Genomic DNA, 20,687 nt, shown 5'->3' with positions numbered 1-20,687 from the left:
ATGGCAATCTCAAACCATTAAATACGTCACGGGGGGAGGGCTATTACATAATAGTGAATGTAAAATGGCGATACAGTGTTCTCGTACATTAAAATCCCCGACATCGCTTTCATTGACAGCATTGCTCCCTAATGTACGGGGGTTTAATGTCAATTTTGTCATACTTGAAACTCATTGTTCTCTTATTCTCTCTGTGCTGTTTCTGCAGTGGCCAGAAGACGTCTCCGCCAGCAGTGCAAAAACATCTATTATGTCTGTTCTGCTGCATTCGATGCTGTTGCTAAGTGTTACCTTTCAACCTGGCAATCTGTGTTGTGCCACTTTCTTCCACGCATTGGTTATTTTCAGCTTAGGTTTGTTGTGTGTATTTGTCTCTCACTGTGGTTCATTATTTCGGACAGACGGTATTTGATACGGAAATGATTGCACTTAACTCCAATCATGGATGAAAGTGGCCTTTGAGCCTTTCTCCCAAGCCACTTACGATGCTGCAGTCGAGAAGCCATAAATCGCCACATTGACAAGACTTAGTCAGGTATGGTTTGATAGTCTGTGCATAAAACGGGGTGCGAGAGTGGCCTCCTCGTGGACTGACACAATTCAAACCGTCATGGCCATCTGTTAGCTCCTTACATGCTACGCACGGACTGCGCTCTCCTTTTTCTGAGACTAGCCGCACCGCGGCGCTATCATCGAACTTTCTAGTTGCCCGTTATTTAACTGTAGATCCTCTGTTGCGCATAAAAAGTCTATGGGGCAGATTTATGAGGCGCTTGCGCCACGTTTACGCCGCTGTTGCGTCACGCAAGGCGGCATAAACGTGGCGCATCCCTACGACCGATTTACAACGTGACGCATCTAGGCAGATGCGTCACATTGTAAAGCCCTGCGCCGCTTGTGGGCGTTCCGGCGCAGGGTGGGCGTTCCGGGGCAGGTGCGCCTCGCAAAAGTGGCTGAGTGAAATCTATAAGGTTTCACTCAGTCACTTTCAGGCCAATGCTGCATCAAAAGCCTGCGCCTGCTTGAAGCAGGCGTAGGTCTTGATGCAGCATTGGTCAGATAGGGCACCCCCGAGCCTTGCTGGAGCTGCGTCGCGCTTGCGACGCAACTCCAGCAATGCGCCGCCTTTACGGCACAGATGCGTCACGCATCTGTGCCGTTTTTGCCCCATGGTGCGCCGCATTGTAAATGCGGCGCACCATGGGTGGCGGAGCTGTGGCGCACTGTGGCGCACATTAACTGGCGCATCCCTGGGGATGCGCCAGTTAACATAAATCTGCCCCTATATATAATCCAGATATATCCTACAGCCAAAGGGCCTCCTTTATGAGGCTGTGCGTCACTTTTACGCCACCGGTGCGTCACTTTTTGTGACGCACCAGTGGCGTAAAAAGTGTGCCTTGTTGCGCCATATTTACAAAGTGACGCATCTAGTTAGATGCGTCACTTTGTAAACCCATGCGCCACATTATATCTACGCCAGGTATAATGTATGCAAGGGGGGCGTATTGACGCAAGAAAGGGTCGTAGAAGTGAGGCAGTGAAATCTATAAGATTTCACTGCGCCACTTCTAGGACGCCATTGCGTCATAATCTTGCGCCTGCCTCACAGCAGGCGTAAGACTGACGCAGGCCCTTTCAAATGGGTCTTGCCTCATGTGAAATGACGCATTGCTGGAGTTGCGTCACTTTTGTGACACACTCCAGCAATGCGTCACTTTTGTGCTTACAGATACATCAGAAATACTGACGTATCTGTAACTCCTTGCGACATGATGCGTCATACAGTAAATATGACGCATCATTAGTGTCGCAAGGAGGTCGCAATGAAAAGTGACGCATCGCTGTTTTCACGCAGCGATGCGTCACTTTTCATAAATGAGGGCCAGAACTTTCCTTCCGCCTGAAGTGGCGGTAACAGGGGCGTGACGCGCGACCCAGAGGCGCAGTGGAGAGGGTGACCAGACTTCCCGAATTTACCCGGACAGTTCCGGGTTTTCACAAACTGCCCGGCAGATTTCTGCAATTTTGGTTCATGTCCCTGTTTTTAGAGGGGGTCGATTGAAAACTTTGAGAGGCACTTTTTTGGTTGCTCTAAAGCTGTGCTAGTTGGCAGCTGTTATCAGTAAGCAATTTAAATAACAGGTAGTATGTTGTGTGTACATTTTATTTACTTAATACATGTATGTGATCCTATGTTAAGGAGAGCTGTCATTCTGCAAAATTCAGGGGATGAAAATTGTAGTCCTTTTTCTATTATACCAAAATGTCCTGGTTTTTGATTCTCAAGATCTGGCCACCCCAGCAATGGAGCCCCAACCCTTCAGCCCTCATCACATTCAGTTAAAGCCCAATTAATATCTGTGAGATATGGGAGACTCAGGGGCCCCTCGACACATTTGGTGGGGGTGGGGGGGTTTGAGTTTCGCACATTAAAGTAATCTGGGTCCATTTGGACATTTGAGGCAGGGTGTAAATAAGAAATAAATGGCCTCATGGTAACAAGCTGGGCATACGGACATTGTGTTTACTGGCAACCATCCCAGGCAACCAACCAGAGAAAATGTATCTCCCAGCAATATAGACCTCAAACTGAAGAGCAAATCTCAAAGGCTGCTCACGTTCTGCAGCGCTGAGGAATAGCTATCTTCAAATGGCTGCAGTAGTGGGCCACTCAGCACTATGTCGATTTATCCGTGACAGACAGGGGCAGGTGGGTGCCCCGCTGCTTAACCTTGGAAAGATGACCCGTGGTGACTGTTAATCTATTTCTACTAGTTATGAGATAAAGTAAGAGTTAATTAAGGAACGTCTATATGGGCGAGTGAAAAAAAAGGCGGCGAGTGGAATCTGCTGACACAGGGGAACGAGAGCCGACTGCCGAGGGTCTCCATCCGCAGTCTGCAGTGATGAGGCCTCTGCACACGCAGGGGCGACGGACAACGTATGGCGCAGCCTCAGGTTAATATTTCATTTCAGGCCTGCTGGAGTATTTAAAGCGCTCAGTGGAGACGGTAGTCTAACTGGCACACTAGTCAAGGCTGTAAACGTGTACAGAGCTGTATTCACCCTAAAATTACACGTAGAAGGACTTCTAGGGCTAAATTCACTATGCGTTGTGCAAGAGGTGCAGCACAGCTAAATATTGCGTGGCTTTTTAAAAATGTATTTCAAATCGGAGATTCATTTTAAAACGTGTTGCACCATGCAATTGGCAGCACAAAACGTTGATAAATCTACCCGCTGTGATTTTACAACACTCATTTTTGGGCTAATGTTACTATAACAATGAGACGTTTGTATCATTTTTCGAACTGGCACGTTCTGGTTGGCTGAGGCGAGGCCCCAGCCAGGCAGAATTTAGAACTCCCATCAGGGGTGGTTATACCCTGAGCTCACCCTTGGGTAGCTTGGCACTACGCAGTCAGGTTTATCACAGAGGCAATGTGTAAAGCATTGGCACAGCACTCACTCACAATGAATATACTGAGCCTCACAAAAAAGACTTCACACGTGATGTAGGTAAATAACGTTTGTATTCAACATGCACAATAATCAACACAACATGAACATCATGTATTTCGGGACATAAATTCACTTGGAGATATTAGTAGCAATACCTGGTCAAACCTTGTTGAAATTACATCAGTAGTATGCACACTTGGGAAAGATCCTACTTTACCCCACCCTCAGAGCACCCTTATGCAGTGCAACACGTTGTCAAACCTAGGCCCACCATAGCAATTCGTATAATTCTTATAATTCAATACAACACAGTTATAGGGTGCACCCGAGGTCACAGCAATATTGGAAATATGTTTATGCAAGAAATTATAATACTTTTTAGCAGCACTGCGGGCCAAGGCCACACGAGTAAAACCAATGTCAAATGTAGTGGTCTTCTGGCAAGAAATCAACATGTAGCGCAGCACCGCCGGCCAGTGTCATCAATCACAAGCGGTCCGCAGACTGTCACTCCCACACACACACACTGACTCAGTACAAATACACGGTACAACGGATATCAGGCAAGCCTGTGTGGAACGCAATCGCACATGTACACACACAGTACCGTAATGCGTTGCAACTGATATCCAGCCGGTCAAGTGGTAACAAACTGCAGAGACCCTGGGGCTCAAGCTTCCCTCTACCCTCCAACTCACCCGACAACCCTACACCCACAGATTAAAGATAATCAGCCCTGCCCCAGATACTAGGCCGTACATGGCCAAAGTCACACTTAGTTTAGGGTCCCAGGGAAGATGGCTGGGGTAGGTAGCAAGACTATAAAGGAGCTAGTCATTAAATGGGAGATTTGTCCACCACTCAGAAAGTTCACCCACAGGATGCCGAACCGAAGCGGACTGAGGGTAAAAGTCGGTCACTCAAAAGGTGGGAAACCTCTCGGAATGAAACCTTACTTGAAATTTAGCACATCATTCGGTGTGCATTGATACGGGTCACGCCAGACGATACCGGCAACACACAGTGAAGAGTTGCAAATTCCGTACCTCCATGGAAATGAGCACAACGCCTGGTGCGCTCTGATAGTGGTCACATCAAGCAATTATGGTCAGACACAACGAAGAGTTGTACATTCTGTACCTCCTTGGAAATGAGGCACAATGCGTGGTGCACGTTGATACTGGTTGCACCAGGCGATTCCGGTCACACACTCAGGTGCAAGTTCAGCAGGGCCACACAAGGTAGAACGCCACACCACTAAGGGTATGGCCTCACTTCCTAGGGTCCCACCCCGTGAACCTGACACTGCACGCAATGAGCATGCAGTTGGCGTGTCACATGAGAGAGACGGCACGATCGGCGAATCCGGTCACACGGGATTACGCAACTGGTGAATCCAAGATGCTTATTTGTGTTGAAGTCCCCACGATATAGGGGCCCCACTCCTTAGATGTGGTAATGGTTTTGGGGCCCTGCACCAAGCAATTTGGTCACCGGGCACAATTCAAAGTTCTGCGTTCACACCGCGCTTCCATTTGGGATCCAGCAGACGTTATGGGAACTTGAGAGGGCATTGCTCTCTAGGTAAATCAAGGTTTGGGGTAACTGTTCCTAAGAAGAAAGTGTGGAAAGATCATAAGGGTGACAGTCAACAAGATTGTTTCTTGTTGCCCTCACACATCCCTAGGGATGTCATGCTTCGTCATTGGGCGGGTGCTCCTCATTGTGCCAGCGCTCCAATGCTCTACGGGTCTTTTCATTTTGGTTGCTGTCTAATGAGTGCGAGGGTGTCCTAAGTAGGGTGATCAGTGAAGTGTTGTGATTGTGAGCTAAAACTGGCTAAGTGATGTCAGGACTGACTTTATTCTGTCGACTCCCCTGTCAGGTATAAAAACACTAGTGCTACTTATGAGGTCTATGATGTGCCCAAGTAGCTAGTAATTAATGGCTTGGTCGGCATGTTTCGCACCTCTATGGTCTATGAAAGATCCTCGGCGCCGGAATTTATAGCAAGTGAAATTGCCCCACTTGGAATTACTAAAAGTTAGGTCACCCTATTGCGAGTGGTACCTGTTATTTTTTGTGTGGTAAAAATGCTTGTCCTACCTACAAGAGAAAGAGCGGTAAAAAGAAAATAGTCATAACAATTTTGATTAGTTCATTTTGTGTCTGTCATAGTCATCTTTGTGTACCAGGCAAAGCCCTCAATAGTGGACTCATATGTGTGCCAAGGGTCTATCCCTGGCAATATTGTTTCCAAAGTTCACATATTCTGCACACAGTTAGCCTTTTAATCATGGATCAAATGCGTAAAACAATAAAATGTAAATATTAGTATAGCGGGTAAATCCCAGTACTCATGCATCAATTGACAGGTATGTTGCATGCTCACCACAAATGTAATCATATACACAAGGAGTAATTTCTAGCTTTCATGCATTTATTCTCCGATGTTATTCGTGCTCATACCATGTATAGTATGTTAAATACGTTTGTGCCATAGTGCAAAAAGGGTGTCACTGGTTTCCATAGTGCATAATTGGTGTCACTGGTATGTAATTGTGCTCGTCTCAGTACTCCCAGTCACCTAATTCACATACTCTTACCTGAGAGGTGATCAGCTATGCCTCAGCGGTCGAAGCACAGGACGCACACTGTATGCGGACTGTAAGGAGATAGGGTGGAAATGCATGGGGACAGGGTAAGAGGTTAGAGAGGAAGGAATAGGTTTTCCGTAATAAGTAAAGTAGCGCAAGGAGTAGGGGGAGTCCATGGTGACATTTGATACCCTCATAGCATCTATAGGTTGTGATACTCACTTGTCTGCAGTGCTCCCTCTTAGATGCACCTACCCAGTCCCTCTGCTTGCCCGGGTCTAGGAAGAGTATTTGAGGCGTGCTGCTTTTGTTGGCATAGCTACCGAGGTTCTTGGGTAGGTGCACACCACGCAAGTGTGGTGGCCATGTTGAAGCAGGGTGTTACCCTTCGATTCTCCCTCTAGTTTGAAGCTGTTAATAGTTATTATCAAGGGGCAGTCATACATAGTGTATGTATTATCAATGGATTGGAGATGCTGCCATCAAGAATGAACGCAAATAAATATTTGTGTGAGGTGGTTAAAGTGTGAGGTAATAGATGGAGGAAATCATGGGAAGGTATGCACCGCACAGGTGTAGCAGCCATGATTTTGCGGAGTGTGGCCTGAAATAAAAACTTTCGATTCTCAAAAATTGATGATGATCTTCTGTATCCAATGCACACAGCAATGTTAGACTTGTGGCAATTGCCTTAAGAGTTGTTACATGTTCATATAACATGTGTGGTCGTCGGAGTGGTCATTATAATTAGTCTTTGTTTACGTGCATGTCCAACAGCCATATTATAACGGAGTGTACCGTGTAAATCCTCTGACATGGTGTGTGTATTTGTGTATTTTCAACAGACAGGAGATGCTACCCTCAAGGCTGATCACGAAAAAATATTTGTGTGTGGTGGTCAAGGTGTGACGGAATAGACAGAGTGGAGGATCTGTTTGGCTCACATACCTGAATGTTTTTATGAAGTCCTTAAAAAAGTGAGATTGTTGCGTCTTATAAACAGGTGGGTGCTTGATCTTTTACAGATTGACCCAAGGTATTTCATCATTTAAGCTCTGTTTATGTGTGCTCTGGCGGAACACCCAACGCTGTTCTGTTTTAAACAGTGTAATTGTGTCCCACACTTCCAGGACTGTCCATGTCAAATCGTCTGATGAGTGTTTTGACTCATTAAATTGGTTGCACATCTTAGTTGCACTGCTGGCACATCGGATGGTACTTTTATGTTTCCTGATTCTAGTCTTGATGGTCGTGGCCGTTATCCCCACGTAGTGGAGGTTGCATGTGCAAGTGATGAGGTAAACACAGTTCTTGATGTTACAGTTGGTGTGTTGTCTTTGCGTCCATGTGAAATCATTGACCAGTTTAATCTTCTTTGAGTGTGGTGAAAGGACAGATGCTACAGGATCCACATGGGCAGTCCCCAGTCACTGGGGGTAGGGCCCAGAGAATAGGTTGTGTTGGATCTTATCAAGATTGTGGTCTAGTGTGTATCAGTTCATCTTTTAAGTTCTGCGTCCTCTTGAACGCAAAACGTGGGTGTGCCAGGTGCAAACCGTCTTTGTTCAGGATATTCTAGTGATACACAATGATGTTTTTGATCTTGTTGGATGGAGGCGTTGATGGAGCGAGGTTTAGAAATATATTTTATTTCGACTCGCAAAGTTAAACTTCCATAATTAAATAATTGTACTAATTGGCATGGAGTGAATTATATTAATCCACCCGGATTAAAATGCATACATGACATGAGGGTTTAACATTTGTGCTCTATGTTGCAACTGCATGTACATGAAAAATAATGAACTAACCTTGTCTATTGTCTTTTTCAGTATTAAAATGCGGCTGTTTAATTAATGGCATGTGCTTATTTGTGTGTGCTTATGTTATGTCTTTTTGTCTTTATACAGTGTAAGTACTAAAATGCTTTGGCTAGGTAACATTTATTAATGGGTTAATATTTAACAAAGGTGGGTGGGTAACAGAAGAAATTTTAATTCTTTCATTAATTATTATTCTTTTGTGTTTCTTTGAATACTAGTTTTCCATGAGAGAGGCCTAAAGGCTGAGGCCTAACGTTGTTAAGATGGTGTTGTCGAGTCCTGTCCAGAAAGAGCAAGAGCCCTGCGTGGAAAGTTTTATCACGTTGGTATCATTTTGCAAGTTCAATTGAAGAATGTGTTATACAAGCTCATGGAAGGACTAAGCCAAGGTTGGAAACCGGCAGAGATTGCCAAGCTAAGGAAGTCACGGACTGTCATTTACAAAAATGTTTCTCTTTGAGGAAGCTGCGTGACTTGTGAATAAGAGACAATAGACTCATAGAAAGGTCGGAACTAGGCTTCGAAAAAGATGATGACACCATGTGGACTGACGTCTGTCAGCCAATCAGGACTTTGGATGGCAGGAAAAAAGTATTCTTTCTAGTTAGATTGGCTAGGGAAAAAGGTATAAAAATTGCCCCCTTGGGCAGGAGGGCGTCTCTCGCTTTCCGAATCCTGTATGGCGTGCCGTGCTGAAGGACTTTTTGGAGCACATAAGGATCAATAGGGTTATTGACTTTTTCTTTAGGATAAGTGAGTTTTAGACAGGGAAAATAGATCTTAGGTGATGAAAACTGTTTATTTTACTTAAATCATGCTATTTGATTTTACTTTGAATTAACAGTCTAATGTACTATTCCTTAATAAAGCTGCAAAAATTGCTAATAAAGAGTTAATAAATGCACTTGCATGAATAAAGCTAATAAAATAAGATTTTGAGGAAACAAGCTGGCCTTGTTTATTCGTGGTCTTGTTACCATTAGTTGATCCATTTACCTTAGTGACTTAATTAAAATGTTTTATGCGCAAAACCATGGTCATTGTATATAAATGTGTAAATAGTTTGTGAATAGGTTCTGATTAAATAGGTCACATGATTCAGTTGCCCAAAATCTGTCTCGTTGGTTAATGGGCCTTATGAGTGATTATGATTAATGGTGAGTATCTGGTGTTGGGTAGCGTTGCTGAGACAGAATTTCTATAGGGGCGCTGGATCAATTCTCTGGTAGCAGAGTTCGGTTACTATGGTAACTGTTAGAAACGGGACCCCCGGCCGGCCAACGCTCACGCCAAAGTCAGTCAGGGATCGCCATTTCTAAGTCAGGGCAAGGGAGTTACACACCAAGACACCCCCTGCTCACCCTCTAGGTAACGTGACGCGAGCAGCAAGGCTAATCTCGGAGGCGATGTGTAAAGCGTTCGCGCGCGCACCCCAGCAACAACACCCTAGGCCCACCACAAAGGAAACTCCACACAAGGTTATATCAAAAATAGCCTTTGTATTATAATAATAAAAACACATTAGATAACACACACACTTTACAATGTGCCAACAGGCACGGGCAAGATTTACAAGGGATTATGTACAGGACAGGGCCACCTGGACCACTGTCAGGGGTATGCACTTGTTAGAAATAATACTTGTAGGTATAACACTTAGCACATAAACATATAATGACTGTAACACAGAAATAGTAAATGTAGCATACAACCAGTAACTACTGGTAAAGGGTAAATACCTCCTACGCCACCCTAAACACTGTAGGGAAATCACGCAGGGAACTAGGACCTTATCATCAGGACCTATGGAAGGAAAACCTATCACCTAAGGAAGTCACATTTAGCAAAGGGAAGGAAACCTAAAATAATCACCTAAGCAAGTCACATTTAGCAAAGGCAATAAAACATCAACAATCCTCTAAGCAGGTCACTTTTAGCAAAGGGGATAAAACATAAACAATTACCTAAGCAGGTCACTTTTAGCAAAGGTAATAATAATAATAATACATCATTTATAGAGCGCCTGGCTACACATAGAACAGTGTGTGTCCGCGCTAATCACTGATAAATTCTACAGAGGACCGGAGAGATCGGGATTATGAAATGGGGAAAAAGAGTGTTTTTAATTTCCTCCGGAATCCTATTTCAGATGGCTCCATCCTCATGTTCAGTGGAAGAGCATTCCAGTATTTGGGGGCTAAGTGCCTAAATAAGCGTCCGCCCATTCTGGCCCTAAGAATACGAGGTGTTTTAAACAGCATCGCACCAGAAGATCTTAAATTGCGAGTAGGGCGATGTATGGCCAGGAGGTTCTTAAGGTAATCCGGACCTTTGTTCTGGGCTATGCGATGTGCGTAGCAGAGGGCTTTAAATTTAATACGCTCCCTGACAGGAAGCCAGTGGAGCTTAGCCAGGGCAGACTTTCCTGATGCTCTGCGCGGGAGGCCAAGCACTAGACGTGCGGCAGCATTCTGCACGCACTGAAGTTGGTGTAGTGCTTTTTGGCTTAGCCCTAACAGCAAGGCGTTGCCGTAATCAAGGTGTGGAGTCACTAGGGCGTGAACAATAGTTTTTCTAGCTACTGCAGGTAGGAGGTCTAAGACCTTACGAAGGACCTTAAGTAGGCCAAAGCATCTCCCTGTGACTTTATTAACGTGGGTCTTGTACGAGAGGTCGGTGTCCAACATAACGCCAAAGTTACGTACCGACTCCCTCGGAATGGGGGGGTCCCCAAGTTCGCTGGGCCACCATAGCCTTGACCATGTAGATGTTGCTCTCCCGACCACCAACAACTCTGTCTTTTCGCCATTGAGGCGATAACATAAACAATCCTCTAAGCAGGTCACTTTTAGCAAAGGGGATAAAACAAACAATTACCTAAGCAGGTCACTTTTAGCAAAGGTAACAACAAACATTCCTCTAAGCAGGTCACTTTTAGCAAAGGGGAATAACACATAAAGAATCACCTAAGCAGGTCACTTTTAGCAAAGGTAATAACAAACAATTGCACATGAAAACATTAAAACACATTCAGAGGTGCAGGTAGAACATTTGCGCAGGAATCACATAAGCAGTAACTCATAAATTGTGCAGGGTGCTTGTAGCACAACACTAGAATTGTCCCTCAGGCCAACTGGCCTCGCAAGGGGCTTAAATGCCCTGAGTCTCAATGTCAGGGAAGGCTGCGCAGGCAGCCAAGAACACAAAGCCTAAACGTAGCAACTGTCCACTAAGTGCTGGACAGTTGTAAATACAGATGGGCAACGTTGGAGCCTCTGGGGCTCAAGAACACAGGTGAGGGCAAGTACTGCATGGGAGCCTCGGGGCTCTGTACCAAGAACTGCCCCCTCGAACCTCGTGTGGGCTCTCAAAGTTACTGTGGGCGCAAGAGCCTCTCAGGGCTCGTGAAACAAGAAGGCGCTGTGAGCCTCGTGGCTCTAAACAACAACTGTGGTGCCTCGAGGAGCCTCTGCGGCTCTGAACAATAATTGGGGGCGGGTGGAGCCTCGTGGGCTCTTAAAACAAATGCCCCCTCGAGCCTCGGGGCTCGTAAATATAGTTAGGGCGGGAGCCTCTCGGGCTCTAAATAACCAAATTGCCCCCAGGAGCCTCGGGGCTCCTAATCACACTGCGAGCTTCGGTGGAGTCCCTCACGGGGGACTCAGAAACAGATAATGCCCCCAGAGCCTCAGGCGGCTCTACTCACTTGGGCCGCTCTCAGGCCCGGCCTGCACATGGAAGGGGAGGGGCGGGCACCGACAATGTGCCCCGATGCCCTCCTCCCTTCCCTCGCTCTCCCGGGGCCCCACTCTGCACTCACCGGGTCTCCTGGGCCGGATGCGTCTCCTCTGCAGGCCGGCGCGGGGCTCTCCTTCACTCAGGGGAGCCTCGAGGACGGGGCCGGCTGCTTCCTTCGTCTCCCGCCTGGCCTTGTCTCGCCGCCCTCCGCCTGACTTCCGCTGGGGCCGCCAATGGCAGCGCGGCCCTGGGGGTCAGGAGGCGGGACTTCCGGGTCGCAGCAGGCAGCGGCCCGGCAACAGTTTTCACGGCTCCGGGGCTTGCGGCGGTGATCACGGGGCAATGCCGGGTGGGCACCGGCTCGTAAATATAAAAATAAACCGGGGCAATGCCGGGTGGGCACCGGCGTCCAAAAGAAATATAAAGCGAGGTAGGCACTCGCGATGCGCCGCAAATTCGGGCAGATGCCGGGTGGCACCGGCTAAAGTCAAATAAAAGCGCTTTCAGGCGCTCTGGCATAAGGTAAAGCTCCAGCAGAGTCTGGAGGCAGGCAGGGGGGCAAGGCAGGGCCAGAGCCAGCACACTGGGTCTCCAGGCAGGGAGACAGTCCAAGTGGCGGTCCTCCTGGCCCCAGCAGCAGCAACAGCCCCCTCTGGCAGGATCCAAAAGTAGAACAAATTGTAAGGGGACACAGCCCCTTCTTATACTGTGAAATCCTTTGTTTCAGGGTGCAGGGTGGGGGGAAACCAGTTGCAGCTGGCTTGGGACTACCCTTGATGGCCCAACCACCCCTTTCATTCACTGGGGAGGCTTGGGTCATTAGACAAACCGGAGCCAGCATTGTGTGGGGAAAACCCAGACCATCCAGGACCCAGGTGCACTCCTCCCACACATCACTCATGCTGATCTCACACTCACCACCGGGCAGACCCATCCAGACTTCCTGGAGCCTGGCATGCCAGCCAGCTCCAGCCAATCACGCTCCAGCACCCTCACTGCACACATACATCAATGTCCAGAAGTAGCACTTCCCTTCTAGACACATACAAGCCGCACATACCATTGTGCAGCATTCATTCTCACGAGTTCATACATACTAAACTCGAGCCTGCACTCCCCACGCATCAGGAACTAACATGGACACACACATTCCCCATGCATTCCTATGGGAGGGCAGGCCAGCCATACTACACGCACGCACTTTACTCTGGGACACAGGGAAAAAGTGCGCAGAGACCCAAAAATCACTAACTCTGGGTCACAAACAAAAGGAAAAAGATTAGGGGTGAACCTGCCCTAAGGCCCAAGTCCAACAGTAACTAACATGTTACATGGTAATTGCATAGGATCAATGTTTAACATATGTTGAGTTTGTTCACTTGTTACATGTAGTCGAAAGGTTTTTTCCAGCAGTGTGAAAATTCCTGGTTTTGTACCGGTACAAGAGTAGTGTGACAAGTAAAGTTGCACAGTGCATTTGTTCTGTTTCAAAATAGTGGTATTGTTATATATCACTAGTGTTGTGGACGTACAACACGAGTTTAGGGATTTTAGGTATGTTAGGTAAAATGTATAGTGAGGATTGTCCATGAAATCGTAGCTTTCGAGTAAACGGACTTGGAGCCTGTTTTAAAACTCACTGCCAAAAGAGTAATAGAATTTATCTGAGCTTGTGTGAAGGGTAAGGTAACGTCGTTTATTTTACTGACAAAAGTGGATTTATATGGTTGGTTAAAGTCCTACCAAGATTCATGAATGCATGGTTAGGTTTTCTTCTGTTTGAAAGTGCGCAAATGATTTTGTAATTACGTTTAAGTTAAACTTTGAATTGACACTTTATGTGCATTCAGAGAGAAGCGAGTTCGTTTTTACCTGTTGGAAGGGTAGAGTAGTCTTACTTTATCAACAAATCAATATTCTGTGAGAATAGTGACGTCTATTCCACGCAAAGAATACTTGAATGATTGTAAAAACTATTACTTTATTTTAGTGAAACAGACAAATGGTCTGTTTTTCTGTCGTTATTAATCAAAATTCATTGAAAAAGTTTTCTTAAAATGGCGCTGTGAAAATATTTTGTGAAGGAGGGGTGAGCTCTAGGAGTGAGAGACGAGAAGCTGCAGCAGCAGTGTATGTCACAGGGTCCGCGCTGTGATTGGCTAACATACGTCACAGCTAGCGCGCTGATTGGCTCACGTGATTCTGACGAGCTGTTAGCTGATTGGCTCATCCTGAAAAGAGCAATTCTATTGGTTGAGCAAGGTGGTGACGTAGCTTAACCTGATTGGCTTGTTGGTGAATTTCGCGCACGGATTGGTTGGTTTTGCGGAACAACCAGGAAACGTTTACGATCATTTAGAATTAAGCGGATTTGATTAAAACATGAGTTATTACTACAAAAAAGAGGAGAAAAAGCTTACATGGCTTCAGAAATTGAAAAATATAATTTCACCTGATAAGAAAATTGAAACGCGAGGTGGAAAACTACTTCATAAGTACAAAACACCTGCAGCCTATATGGAAGGTGAATATGGTTATCATACTTGCCTTTGGCTCGATAATTGGATGGATTATACTAAAGATGATGGTGTATTAGCATGGCCGGAAGACGGATCATTTAATATGAGGGTTTTGAAAAATTTAAGAGAAAAAATGATGGCTCTTGTGCCAAAGCCTAGACCTACACGATTTGAAGCTTTAGTTGAATGGGAAGATAAGATGTTTGAACTTCCACGAGAAACCAGAGGTGTAACAAAAGGTCCAAAATTAAACATTAATAGAGAAACTCATGAAGATAGAATGCGTCGATGGAGACAAGCAGACATGTGTGGTGGTCTCTACCCAGTAAGAGTAATGGTTACTGAAATACCAGGTCAAAAGAATACTCAAAAGAAAAATAATATTGAGGAAAGTGAATTAGAAGATCCAGTTTTAGAAGAGATTTATCTTACAAATAGGAAACAGACTCCTTTTAAACCAGCTTGCGCATGGTCTACCCCGATGGTTTCTACAGAAATCACTCCAAGTGCACCACCAATTAATGAAGAATCACCCAGATTTTACCCGAATAATACGCAAACTCCTGAAAGAGTAGAAACGAGAACTAATTCTAGTACATATGGTGAAAGTAGACATTTTCCTGAAACTCCAGTTTCGAGAAATGAGACTTCAAGAAGTCAAATGGGAACTGGAAGAGAGGAGGAAACTCCAAGTGCTTCAGAATATTTACGACCAAAAGAGGAATTAATTCGACAGTTAACTAAAGACATGGAAGCAGTAACAGTTCCGGTAACAATTGGTCCTGTTCAACCTGTATTCGATCAGGGAGAAATTAAACATCCAGGTTTGACTATTCCATTAAATGCAGAAATTCAGAAAGTAGCTGAAAAATTTTACTCAGATTTAACAGAAATACATCGAGAAAAAACAATGATGCAGGATTTAACTTTTAATCCAGCTTCATTATGCAGAACACCAATTGGTGCAGAATCTGATACTGAAACCCCAGAAAAGAGTGTTGAGAAATCAAATGTAACTTCCCCAAAACTTGACGTTGCTAGATTAAAAGCAGATTTGGAGGAATTAATCATTGGCACAATTGGACCTGATAATTGAAAGCATTATCAAGATGATGAATTATTATTTATTTGTAAAAGTGTACAATGGAAAACGAAAAATAAATATGAGCAGTTGGAAGAATTAGCTACTGAATTAGAGATTGAGTTGAGCAAACAGAAGAATGTGGGAAAACACTACAGATTAGATTTTACTGAAAGAGACATTGAGAGCTTGAATACAATGGGAAGAATTTTGCATATAAAAGATTTGATTGTGTATATAAAAAGATTGGGAGATTTAAGCAAATGGAGAGTAAAATGGACAAAGAAAAGAGAGGAAGAAAGGAGAGAAAGAGGCATGGTGGCAAATCAGTATCCAATGAGGGAAATAGCAGGAGGTGGATATGTGCATGTTCCTTGGTCAAGACAGGACATCTTGTTGTTTACAAATGATTTTCCTCGGCTCAGAGAAAACCCTGTGGAATGGTATCGACAGGTGGATAGATTCATAAAAGTTTCAAAAGTTCTGTGGATTGATCTTGATGGATTTTTTGACATTGTTGTCCCGTCGGATCTTTGGACAGAATGTAAAGTTTTTGTAAGTTGGCCAAAGGTAGAACCTGCTCGAGATGAAGTAACAGGTGCTCCATCATCAGAAGTTATGGGTCTGTATGATAAGGTAATTTATTGGTTGAAAAATAAGATTCCCCGAAAGAAGTGGATTGGGTTAAAATTGACAGAACAAATCAAGAGCCAAAAGAGTCAGTACATTCATTTTATGAAAGATTACTGTTGGTGTTTAAACAATATAGTGGCTATGGAAAATTAAGTGAAAAGGACATGAGCCACTTCATATACAGATTTGTTTATGGCTTGAGACCTGAAATTGGAGAGATGATTAGTAACGGGATTGTCGGCTGGCAATCACTCTCAGTTGATGACATTTAAAACAGATTGTTACAATTGATTTGTGAAGCATTGAACATAGAACAAAAGTTACACTGCGCATACAGACCAGAAGCATCAGGTGTTGTTGAACAAGTAAATGGTACAATTAAGAACAGGATTGGAAAAATGTGTTTAGCTACATGAATGAAGTGGAAAGATGCGCTTCCACTTGTTTTGATGTCACTAAGAAGTACTCCTGATAAAAAGACAGGGCTAAGCCCACATGATATTGTCATGGGCAGAGTCATGAGACACGCATTTGTACCTGTGGGAAAACTGATGAGTATAACTGATAGCGTCATTTTGGAGTATTGTAGGAACCTTTCTGACATCGTGACTTCTGTGTTCCATCAGGTGGGAACTGAAGTGATAACAAGAGACAAAGAGCAAGCACATGATCTGTTACCAGGAGACTGGGTAAGAACAAAAGTTCACAGAAGAAGAAATTGTTTGGTACCCAGGTGGCAGAAGGCAAGACAGATAATTCTTGTCACAACAAATGCAGTAAAGTGCAAGGGTTTGAAAAGGTGGATTCACGCAAATCACACAATTCGTGTACCACCACCTGAAAATCCTGACGAAGGTGACACTACAGCAGATTCAGCTTCTGAAGAAGAACCTGAGAGAAATCCAGATCCTGAAGATCGACAGGAAAGTCGATATCTGGAAAATTCAACTGCGAATAAGGCATTGAATGGAAAAGATTTGGAGATTGTGGTAGTAGACTCTGATAATGATGAAGATCTGCTAGGAAAAGAAGCGGAAAAAGAGTCTGAACAAGAAGCAATCAAGGATCAGGAGAGTATTGAAAAGCAGAAGAGAAGCTCTGAAAGCAGGAACGGAAATTCTGAAACTGGGAAGTTGAAGGTGATTGAAGAAGAAGAAGAAGACAAATTACCAAGTACCAGCTATAAGGATAGAGTTCCTAACAGAGTGAAATTGCAGAGTAAAGAAGTACCTGAGTCTAGAATTCAAATTTCTGACAGTGAAACTGAAGAGAGTGATGAAGAAAATGAAATAAGAAATTTCAGAAAAAGAGCTTGGTGAACAGAATGTAATGTGACCGAGCCAAAGAAGAAATTACCAAGAAAAGGTGATAACTGGCCAAGTGAAAATGAAGGCCTAAAATTCAAATTGGTGAATAGATCAAAAGAACAAGTGAATGAGGTGTCAAGTCAAATAGGTGATCCTGAAAAGAAAAGTGAAACAGGAAAGAAAATAGAAGTCATTAGTAGTAGGGCAACGAGAGCTATAAAACCAAACCAGAAGTACAAGTCCCCTGAGTGGACATACATCATCATCCCACCTGTGGTGGAGGTGAATAGTAGTAGTCAGGAAGAGATTGAAGACAATAGTGACAATGATTGACGTTTTTCTGAAAATTTTAAAGTTTTGTTTTTGGCATAAGGCTGAAGAAATTGTGTTAGGTGACACAAGGTCGAAGAAATTGTGTTAGCTGGAAAACAAATTGATGTGACGCAAGGTCTTTTAAAAAAAAAATCAAAAATAGGGGGGTGTTGAAATTTTAGAAAATATTTAGAATTTTTTAATTTTTGATTTTTGTTTTCTTTGCAAGGCTCTTGTTAATAGAGGAAAGATGCCTTATACTTACACTAATACTAATTCTAGATGCTCCATTTTAAGGAGATGTTGTAAAATGTCTTCTATTTGTGTGATCCTAATAATCTTGCTTTGGTTAATTTTAGCTGTCATTTTCCCTTTTGGGATTAATAAGGAAACGTACAAATCTAATATGACAAGTAAAGCTATGGCTAAACAAGATAATCATGATGTAACAGGCAAAACTAACAGAGTTATTGAACACAAACCAGAGATCCACCAAGATAGATCTGTTGGTGATTTCTAGTAATACTTTTTCAAGGCTTTTGGCTGAGTATGTAAAAGTCATGGAAGTCAAGGATTGTTATATATGTGTAAAATTGCCTGCTTCTGTTTTGGAGGGAGTAACGTATAATATGCTTCCTCTTACTTATGGCATAACCTGTAGTGTGATAGCTAGCTTATTTTATCAGACTGGTCGTTTAGAATATTACTATTCCAATCATGATGAAATCTTTGCAAATTTGAAAATTGACAAAAGCTTAAACAAGCATAAACAAGCAAAACAGATGAGGGAATTTTTTATTGTTACCAATGAGCTTACCTATGATTGTATGCTTTTAAAAACAATTTGACTTGTAAATTGAGAACTGAAGAAAAGACTTTTCTGAATTTGGTCGAAGAGAGAAGAGCAATTTATAAGAGAAATGAAATGCTTAAACAAACTAAATCGAAATTTTGGCAGATAGAGGACGAAAAGCTAAATGGCAAATCATTTGAAAATGTTGCAATACATATAGATAAACCTGTTAGTGGTAAATTCTGTATTAGGAGATATAATACACTGTTTGATAATTACTTTGTAGGTGCCAGTCAATGTGAAGACACTTATCAGATCATGGGGGGTTGGGGATTCAAAGGTGGCAAGGATCCAATTTTCCCTGGAATTTATTTTGTATGTGTGGACAAAGCTTATTACAATCTCCCAGACCACTGGTATGGGACTTGTTTTATTGGTTTAGTTTTTCCAAAAAATGTTCATGTTGACAGAAATGCAGAGGGTTCATTTGAGATTAACAGTCATCTGAGCAGATTTAAAAGAGAAAGTTTCTCAGAAATTTTGGGAGACATATTTGAAGCAGTCATACCTATAGTAGGTATAACCCTGAATGCAGTAAAAATCAGAAAATTGTACACGATTGTTGACAGGTTGTCAACCGATACAGCTAGTGGTTTCCAATTAGTAGATACTGAGCTCATTGGTATAAGATCCATGGTAATGCAGAATCGTCTTGCACTAGACATTCTGCTAGCAAAAGAGGGAGGAGTTTGTGGCATTTTACATGTCCAACACTGCTGCACCTATATCCCTGATAAGAGTGAGAGTATTGAGATGTACATCAAAAACATTTCAGAGATTCATTCAGAGATTGTACCTTTAGAAGAGGAAGATTTTTCAGAACGTTTGACCAAAAGAATTTCAGCAATCAAAACCTGGTTTCAAGAGATAGGTAGTTCAATCTTAGGCAAAAAACTGACACCTTTATTAGTTATAGTCTTTGTGATACTTTTGTTGAAGATCAGTTGCATGCTACATAAGAGAAAGAAGTACCTAAGGGAAAAGAAGAGGATCTATAAGCTCAGAAAGGAGCAGGAGAGAGAAATAGAACTGGAAGAGTTTCGTAGAACTCAATATGAGAGTTGCAGGCAAACAGCTGAGACAAGACTTTAGAAATACTAACACAGTGAAAATCAAAACATGTTCTGAAATAAAATTTTGCTACATTTTTGGGTGTAGTTTGGTGATTTTCAAATCACCAGATGAGGGAGTTGATGGAGCGAGGTTTAGAAATATATTTTATTTCGACTCGCAAAGTTAAACTTCCATAATTAAATAATTGTACTAATTGGCATGGAGTGAATTATATTAATCAACCTAGATTAAAATGCATACATGACATGAGGGTTTAACATTTGTGCTCTATGTTGCAACTGCATGTACGTGAAAAATAATGAACTAACCTTGTCTATTGTCTTTGTCAGTATTAAAATGCGGCTGTTTAATTAATGGCATGTGCTTATTTGTGTGTGCTTATGTTATGTCTTTTTGTCTTTATACAGTGTAAGTACTAAAATGCTTTGGCTAGGTAACATTTATTAATGGGTTAATATTTAGCAAAGGTGGGTGGTTAACAGAACACATTTTAATTCTTTCATTAATTATTCTTTTGTGTTTCTTTGAATACTAGTTTTCCATGAGAGAGGCCTAAAGTCTGAGGCCTAACGTTGTTAAGATGGTGTTGTCGAGTCCTGTCCAGAAAGAGCAAGAGCCCTGCGTGGAAAGTTTTATCACGTTGGCATTATTTTGCAAGTTCAATTGAAGAATGTGTTATACAAGCTCATGGAAGGACTAAGCCAAGGTTGGAAACCGGCAGAGATTGCCAAGCTAAGGAAGTCACGGACTGTCATTTACAAAAATGTTTCTCTTTGAGGAAGCTGCGTGACTTGTGAATAAGAGACAATAGACTCATAGAAAGGTCCGAACTAGGCTTCGAAAAAGATGATGACACCATGTGGACTGACGTCTGTCAGCCAATCAGGACTTTGGATGGCAGGAAAAAAGTATTCTTTCTAGTTAGATTAGCTAGGGAAAAAGGTATAAAAATTGCCCCCTTGGGCAGGAGGGCGTCTCTCGCTTTCTGAATCCTGTATGGCGTGCCGTGCTGAAGGACTTTTTGGAGCACATAAGGATCAATAGGGTTATTGACTTTTTCTTTAGGATAAGTGAGTTTTAGACAGGGAAAATAGATCTTAGGTTATGAGAACTGTTTATTTTACTTAAATCATGCTATTTGATTTTACTTTGAATTAACAGTCTAATGTGCTATTCCTTAATAAAGCTGCAAACATTGCTAATAAAGAGTTAATAAATGCACTTACATGAATAAAGCTAATAAAATAAGATTTTGAAGAAACAAGCTGGCCTTGTTTATTCGTGG

This window comes from Lissotriton helveticus, chromosome 4_1 (assembly GCF_964261635.1).
Source record: "Lissotriton helveticus chromosome 4_1, aLisHel1.1, whole genome shotgun sequence".
In the NCBI taxonomy this organism is placed as follows: domain Eukaryota; kingdom Metazoa; phylum Chordata; class Amphibia; order Caudata; family Salamandridae; genus Lissotriton; species Lissotriton helveticus.
The sequence above is the reverse complement of the archived record's forward strand: the minus strand, read 5'-3'. Positions refer to the sequence as shown.